Raw genomic sequence first — 8,777 nt, forward strand, 5'->3', positions numbered from 1 at the left:
GTAAGCCTTGTCTAATTCCTTCATTAATTGTCCCAACCTTTCAAATTCCAAACCGTGGCCGACTTTAATAACATGGAGACTCAGTGATGGCCTGAATACACGGGGCTTCTGAACAGTAGAGAGCAGACTGCCTAGGTTTCCTCAAGGCGATAGGTTTCTTAAACCGGCTCCTATCTTGTTTCTACCCACCAATCTGTCTTCTACTGTTCTCATGCTGCATACATCCTCACGCTTCGTTTACCAGTTCATGGCACCCAGGTAATTGCATTTCAGATTACCACCATCCATACAAGTCCTTCCTTCTGGTTGATCTGCACAGAGGCCCAAATCCTGACTCCTTCTCTTGTTCACTGAACACTCTGAGCAAGTGGCTGGACCCACTGATGCTTCAGTTTCTTCATCTGTTATGAGGTAAAAGAGTTAATAAGAAAAGTGTTAATTAGCAGAGTCCTGCACCTGGCAGCAAGTGCAATCATTGTCAGCATGCCCATGGTCAGTACTGTCCCATGCAATGCCCTGGAGAGAGCCTCAGCTTGGGACATGTGGCAGCTATCTTCACTTGCCAGCTAGCTTCAGTATCATTGTTTGCAGCCCAAGAATTGCCATTTTACCGAAACCGATCTTTTTCTCTTTTCTTAAGTGTTGTTGCTGAAGTTCCAGATTGCTGGGTTGTCAATTCTGGATAACAAACATGCTTGCTGTAGCTATTTGTACTTTTTCCATGGCAAACCAAGGTCAGAGCAGCCTGAGCCCCTGCCAGCCTGCTTCTGCAGGAAGCTCTCTGCATGCCTGCACCGGCTTGCTCCTTCTTGGTTCTCTATCCCTGGACAGAAGCAGACAGCAGAGCAGCAGAGAAAGCGGCCACACTTGCCACTGCAAAACCCTTGTCCTCCACAGAGAGTCACTTTCTCTTGCCAGCCCTAATTCTTTGTCCTTTTAAACCAGAGCTATTATTGTTTCTAATTTACATTGAATGCTCCCTTAGCAACCATTGCACATCGACTGGGACATCAACTTGCTTCTAAAACTGCCCAATTTACCAAAATGCAACTTAAATGTGATCAATGGAAGTCCAAACAGCTTTCACCACATCCACATACATAAATATCCTCCCTTACAGAATAGCTGCGTGACTGCCAAACTTGGCTAAAAAGCACAATTTGCTGAATCCCAGCTTTCTCTTGACATCAATAAAAAAACAACTTTATAAATTTATCTACCCTGGAACTATGTCTGTACCCAAAACAATACCGTAGTTTTTTTTTTAAGATTTAAAATTATGTATAATATTTAACTTACATAGTAAGTTAATTTTGAATAATTTTGAATATATAATTTAGAAGTACACTTATTAATATGCTATCGCTTCTGCAAAGGATGTAAAGGATGTAGTATGCTAATAAATTACCTCTCTGGAAGAAAAAAAGACTTACTTTGTAGTGCCTGCCTATGTCCATGGTGTAAATATTCCCACTAATGCTGACTTCAAGCTGTCAACTGTTTAACAAGGGGTTTACAAAATTCTTGAACATTTAATAAGTGCAAAGATTCTAGCGTACCACTGGAAGGCTACCTATAAACATATCTAAATCACATCAAGGCAACATAAATAAAAAGGTGAGAAAGACAAAATAAAACAAAGATAGAGGTATAAAATGGAGCCAGATATTAGTAAAAATTAAAATGTTTATAAAGCCTTAAACATGCTAAATGCTCACATTTGGCTTTAAGAAACCTTTAACATTAGAAAAGGAGGCTTGGCCCTCCCTGGTGGCACAATGGGTTAGGACATAGCACTGCAAGCTAGACATAGCCACCTCAGTATGAATTTGAGCCCCAGCCTTGGAGGCGACCCACATGGCGTGTCAGACGGCTCCTGTCTCACCCGCTGCTCCCCTCAGCAGTGTACTTCATTGATGTGCCTATTCTGCTCCCCACTCTGTCTCTGGTGAGTCCTCTCACCCCCTGTACCTCTCGCCTGTACCCCAGTTTTGTATGCATACATAAATAAATTTTTTTTAAATATAAAATAAAAGAGAGAGAGAGAGAGGCTTACCAGTTCAAAGTATCCTTAAGATAAAAAAAAGTCTCATGCTGAGAAGAGCCAGCTTCCCATTCGTCAAGTAGGTCACATTTCTCCTGAGAGTGCTCATAAAACAAAGTGAATGTCCTCATCAACTTCAGGGTGCAGACCTGACCTTGAGACTGCAATCCAGGAGGAGAAATAATTCTGCAGGGCTCTGGGTGCAGGAGGGTCCAGGAGCCAGCATTTCCACATTCCCAGTATAAGCCCAGGCAGGTGGGGCTATGGATGTATTCCATGGCCTTTGAGCATCTTCCAAGGTTTTTGCTAAAGACCAGAGTGTGTTAAGTTGGCAATTGCTCTCCCAAGCAAGTATCCCTCCCTGAAACACTTACCTGCCATAAAAACCTGACCCATGTGTCCTAACTAACAATCAGGACACAGGTAAGAATGACTTTCTCTTTGGAAAACAGAGGTGTTCACCAGTGTGTCCCTCAGGCGGTCTTAGGCTCTTGGAAGGATTTCCTGAAACAATAATTAAAATGTGTAAGGAAATGCAAACATTTAGCTTACCTGAATATCCAATATTTACTCTAGATAGCTAGGTTCTCCTGTGGGTTGACACAATATGATAGATCCAAGCAGTTAATAGATTCAACAGTTACAAGAGTTAATAGATCCAAAGAAAGGGAACCAGGAATTTACTCAACTTTCTTAGCCTACAGTCACGACCCCATTCCCTGACAATTATCTTGGAAAAACTTCAAAAACAAACTATAAAAACTGCCTTTATTAAAGTATAACATACATGCAGAGAAGTTCACAAATTGTTAAGTATACAGTTTAATGAATTTTCAAAAAAGAACAATTCAAGTAGCAGAACATTCCCTGCTCCCAGCCGTCTCCTTCAGGCTCTATTTCCCTCCAAACTAGCATCAAAGATTCATTTCAGCTACTTTTGAACTTTTTTCATTAATGGGAACATACAGTAAGTAGTATTTTACATCTCTCTTTTTTTTTCACTCATCATTATGTTTCCTAGATGAATCTAGGTGGATGCAAACAGTTCCATAGGGCTTATTCCTACTGCTGGATAGCATTCCTTCATTTGTTTATATCACCATGTATCTGTTTTATTTTTTTAATGGGAATTTGTATTTTTCCAGTTCGAGGCTATTATGAATAATACTTCTATGAGCATTTTACACATAAATTTTGGTGGACATTGCCATCATTCTCTGGAGTGTGTGGAATTACTGGATTATACATCACTTTAGTAAAAGGTACCCTAGTTCTTCAGAGTGGCCCCCAAAAGGGAACATTTTACTTATTTAAATTAGCAAACAATTTTAAAGGTGAAGGGTCCCAAGCTGGAGACGTTGTGATAGATGGTCCATTGATGCCCAAACTGGGACTCAGGGAGGGGGCACAGTCACTGCTAATGGTGAGTATCTATTGCCAGAAACACCACTAGTCCACACCATGCCTGGGCACGAATTACAAATAAGGATACCCTCTGCACACATCTGACCAGTGCCTGAGGGCCTGGCTGGACTTCACTACCTCCTCTGCCACCAATCATAAGCCTTTGCCCAGGAAAGACTGGACAACTGTAAGAAGCAATCTTTGCCATACCAGGAGCCATAAGCAGAGGTCCCTCAGGTCCTGAGCCCATGAACCAAACCTCAGCTTCTTCCAAACCAGCTCTCATCAGGCAAAACCTGCATCAGCAACCTTATTCTATGCCTCAGCAACTGAGGCCTGAAACCAGACTAGCTACTCCCAACCACATGAGAGTCAAGGGTAAGTCTTTCTGGAAACCCAAGCGTTCACAACATTCACGATCAGAATTCTCTCTTAAGGTTCCAGTCAATGGGCTGGTCCCAAGAACCAAAGCCTCAACCTAGAGTCAATCCATGTCCCACCAGATCAACTCGGAGCCACCCACAATTCTCTGTACTATGTAGTTTGAATGGGGGACCAATCCCTTAAAAGGTGAACCTTCTAGCTGGTCTGGCTTTCCAGCCCCAACCTGTCTAAGAAAAAACAGCACATGGGGTGGGCCTTCCTTTACCAGCAGGCAGCTGGCAGCCACCACCCCTGCAGAAGAGAGTCACCCAGGAGAAGAAAACGACACAGAGGACTGCGAACTAGGAGAAACTGAGAGAACAGAGCCAGAAACAGAGTGCATTCCATTATTCTCTCAGAACCCAATGGCTTATCTCACCTAAGCGCCTGGGGGTGCCACCAAATGCTTCATTTAGAGAAGAATTCATAGTTATTATCATGGGGACCCAGCAACATTTATCAGGGCAAAAAGCAGTCCTGGCTCACCTGGTTCACTTGCGCCATCACTAAAAACATACTGGATTCAACAAATGCCTTTTGGATTTCCTCACTCCTGCTTTTTTAGGTAGAAGAGAAGGCAGGTGGGAAGAGGTGTAAACAGTTGAGAATAATTACCGAAAAGATGATAACACCTCAGCACACAGTCTTTCTCCAGTTAGCGCCTCAGGCTGTGGTGGCCTGCTTTTCCTCCTGAGGACAAAGCCACCAATGTTCCTACTTTGCCCTTAGCACTAGTGAGAGACTACCTCACCCTACAGTGGAGGGGGTTTCAGGACCTCTGAGTCAGGCTGAGAACACCCTGGGCGTATTCAAGCCCACCCAGCCAATATGCCCATTCCCCCACCCAGACTGCACCTTTCAATAAACTGAAACTTATAAAATATCACCTAGATTCTCAACTATTAAACAATAGAACAGAAACTACCAACAACTTGTGTACCAAGCTTTGACAGGTGCTATACTCAGGATGGCTGAACAAACATTAGTGACTGTATGTTTCAGTGGGCGCAGTGATACTTCTAATAATTCATGCGTCATTTTCTATTCACATTTATCCTCTAAGAGGATGTGAGTCAGCTTAGAATAAAAGACCTATCTATTAAGACAATTAAAATTCCAGGGTAAAGGTAGATATATCAGAAAACATCAATGAAGTATAATTGTTATTCTAGAACATATAATTTAGCTCAGAGTATCCTGGCAGTCAAAGTAAAAGTGAAAAATAAGACAATAGGCTAATTTTTACCTAGTACATCATCTGGAAGATGGAAAACATCTTTGTTTCCCGAGAGATGCTTTTTGCTTGGAGTTGTTATAGTCAATTCGGGAAGTTTAGATCCCTGAGTACTGACATTAGCTCAACTACTTGGGCTTATCTCTACTTAGAGGGTCACGGAAAGGGTCATCATTAATCTAAGTACTACAAGTAGTAGACTATCACCAGCTTCTGCTAGTGGTGTGTGTACATCAGCACTTGTTAGAAGTACAGTATTAGAAAGGACTATGGTGATGGCACACGAGTGAACTAGTGGTGGTGGGAAGTCCACGGGGATTACAAATGAGATGAAAAAAGGCACGAAATGTAAAAATAAACTAATAATCACAATAAAAGAAAGTACAGTATTGCAGTGAATTTTTGAAGCCAGTACAATGTGATTCCAGTCACACAGGGCTTCAGCCAGCGGCAACAGGGGGACACTGCGGGCTTGAGATCTGCAGAGCCATCTGCACCCAGAGGACACACAGGGCAAGAAAGCAGAGAAGCAAGAAGATGCAAAAGCAGAGGGGGTGGAGGCCTGAGACGACTGTGCAGCTGTAATCCCAGTACAACAGGTCAGGGGAGGCGTGCCTCATCCGGGTGTGCCGGTGCAGAGATCCGTAATTCCCTAGGGAAATATGGAAGCCCAGTGAAGCTGCGCTCACCTTGAAAGAGAAAAGGGAGAGCTGGATGCAATTGAGAGTAGAATACTGAGTAACCAAAGCTAGTCTTTGTTGAATATACCTCTCTATGAGGTAAAACTCTATTACTTGCACCGGGAGGACAATGTATCCCAGGAGGAAAGTTTGGTCATTTGATGGAGATTTCAGCTACTCAGCGATGGAACTAGTCTACTCTCAGGTGAGCTGGCGACACAGTCAGTTGCTCACCTCTGGTGACCATGGCCATCCCACGTACCCCCTCTGATTGGAGCAGGAGTTGTTGAGAAGAGTCCATATAGCTGTGACAGCGCCTCTGGCTTGTTCTTGCTGTTCCACATCCCACTATCCCATGCTACCTGTAGCCCCGAAGTACAAGAAAGTGAAGAGCCCAGGTAGCCTTCAAGCAATGGGCAACAGTAGCCAATGAGCACCGCTTCAGCCTCTGACCTTTGTTCTTCAGCTCTGAGAGGCAATGCATATGCTTCCCACATGTCCTGACCAAATGGAGCGATAACTTCACTCACATACACCTATTTGTGTATGTGTGTGTGTGTGTTTAATGGGAATCCTTGGCCTTAGAATATGCTCTCTCTTCTCTCCTAGAATTACTTTGCAAAGAAACAACCTACAGTAAAGTCCTTGCCTGAGGATCTGCTCAAAAGCAAACTCACCAAGGGAAGGCATCCGTGGCTACAACAGCAGAGATCAGAAAAGACAGCGGATCAAATGTGGAGCCGACATTTATGTTAAAGTCATTGGCCTCTACCCTGCTCTGCGGAGAGAGGCAGCAGAGGAGGAAAAGATTTTCAGGGAAAGATGGGCATAGTGCTCAGCCAACGGCAAAAGAAGTCAGTGAGCAAATGCATGTAGCTTAGCTGTATATTTTGTGAAGGTTGATTTGTCCATTTCAAAATGAGTCATGACAGGAGTCATTAGACCGTGGAGCTGTTGGACAGCGTGCAGAGTTCTCGGATAAATGCGTTTCAAAGCCTTCTTTTTCTTGGGCACTTGTAGAAGGCTGATGAAATGGGTCTTCGTAGTACTGCTTGCTGGTTTCCTCAAAAAGGATCACATGCCCCGAGTATTAAGCAGAAGAAAGAGGGAACATGTGGACTCATTTTGCATATTCTAAGGCCCAGGGTATCCATTAAGCAAACAAACAAGAACAAAAAAGCAAACAAACAATAAAATAGGGCTTTTGGTGCCTGGAAGAAGTCTCTAATCTTCTTCGAGTACTCATAGGTGTCACATGTGTCAGAGCTCTGGCATGTGTGTGTCAGTGTGCGGAGAAGAAGTCTCCTCACTATTGCTTTGGGTTACATTCAAGCCACTGTTCCTGTTACCAAGAAGAACTGTCACTGAAAGTTTCCATATTCCTGGTGCCATTTAATGACGGGAGGCACTGAATGGCCAGGGGAAGCTAGCGAAGCCTGGGGAGACACAGGGAGTAGAGTGACAATGTGGAGAAGTCCTGCTTGCCCCTCAGTTTGGGCCTATACCAGGATGGGGGATTTGGAAGAGAGACCTGTAGAGACACTTAGGTGGGAGACGCCAGAAAACGTGCCAATAATAGACTTATCTTGATTTGCACTTTAACATTGCTCCTTTTGTCCCAGACTTGCCTGGCCTCTATCACTCCTTTTCTATGGGTCCCTGCTAAAAGGTGCCTTAGACTTGTGCCACGTTTTCAGGCCTCAGTGGCCCTGCTTTGGGCCAACCCTGTTTGGCTGGGCATTTACCCATGAGGCAACAGGGGAGTTGAGGTGTTTTATTATCCCTTCTTCTCTTCTATCTCTATGCATACTTATCCCATTAAAGTTCTTTCACACCAAGTGTCTGCTTGATGCCAGAAGCCCTTTAGAGTGTGCACGTTTGGGGATCTCAGAGTACCCCTCAGTCTGCATTGGTCACTACTATGTAAGGAAATAAACATCTGAATAAGTTTTGGGCAAAGATTGAATCACAGGCAGAGTCAGGAGATGAAGACCTGCTGTGAAGAATTTGCACTGAGCTCTGTGGTCACCTCTCTGCCTCTATGGCATGAATTGTTGCCTGAAGTCAGAAATCTCCCACCCCCAGTGGCAACCCACAGACAGAAAAGGCATTTCCTCAGAAGAAAATCTTTTATCTCTTAAATCCATGCCTTTCTCTCTCAAAAATTGCCTATCAGAGTACCAAATTTGCATATTTCCCTATCTGGAAATTAATAAATGCCCTCCAGAGCCATGGTTCTTTCTGAGTGTCCTTGTTTCCCAGCCTTTCCTGGGAAAACCTGCCAATCTCAACGCTTCATATCAATCAAACCCTAAAAGGGCCTAAAGATGCAGCTGGCTAGGGACCCCCTTCATTGTCTCATCTTCCAGGTTAATCCTCATTTTTTACTTCCAAGTATAAATCTCCATTTTCCTCTCTTTTAATGGTGGTTACTACTAATCAGTCAAGACTACAAAACCAGGGGGTTACTTGAGGACACCCAAGAGTTTCCACCTCTATAGCATGTGGAGGCCCCCAAATGAGTTAAAAGTGTAAGGTTAATTTTACTTTTCTGTCCATCGCTGTTACCTCAGTGATTCAACTTATGGTCCAACATAGTATCCACAAAATAAAATACTACTAAAGAATTTCATGAGAAAGTTCTCCAGGGAGGAAAGGCTAGTTTTTCAAAAATAAATAAATAAATAAATAAAAATAAATAAAAACAAAAAACAGGAGGAAAAGTTGCTTTCACTGAGCACTGAGTCTGGTGTTTGTTAAGCTGCTCCTAGAAAGACATATAAATCTGGAAGAGAATCCTGAGGAAGGGATGCGGGACAGTCAGTGGCCAAGTTATTGCTGGGCAAAAGTGCCCATGAGGCAGAAGAGCTAAAAAGACACTTCTCGGCCCTACCTGGTGGCGCAGCGGGTTAAAGCACAGCACTGAGAATCTGAGGCCACTTCCGCATGAGTTCGATTCCCGCCTGCCGCCTGCCCCGGAGGAGACCACATG

The 8,777-nt window shown here is 43.7% G+C and overlaps 1 long non-coding RNA gene across 1 annotated transcript in view; it reads right to left on the reverse strand.

Annotated features, from left to right (window-relative positions):
* Positions 1-274: 274 nt before the first annotated feature.
* The window catches only part of LOC105853700, a 21,571-nt gene continuing 13,068 nt past the window's right edge, over positions 275-8,777 (reverse strand). The window contains exons 3-5 of the long non-coding RNA XR_001145493.1: positions 2,419-2,548; positions 2,057-2,350; positions 275-401 (exon numbers count right to left, since the gene is read on the reverse strand). This is a non-coding gene — a long non-coding RNA (uncharacterized LOC105853700). The remainder of the gene's footprint in view (positions 402-2,056; positions 2,351-2,418; positions 2,549-8,777) is intronic.

The sequence above is a fragment of the Condylura cristata genome, unplaced genomic scaffold (assembly GCF_000260355.1).
Source record: "Condylura cristata isolate star-nosed mole 26May11 unplaced genomic scaffold, ConCri1.0 scaffold00016, whole genome shotgun sequence".
NCBI classification, from domain to species: Eukaryota; Metazoa; Chordata; class Mammalia; order Eulipotyphla; family Talpidae; genus Condylura; species Condylura cristata.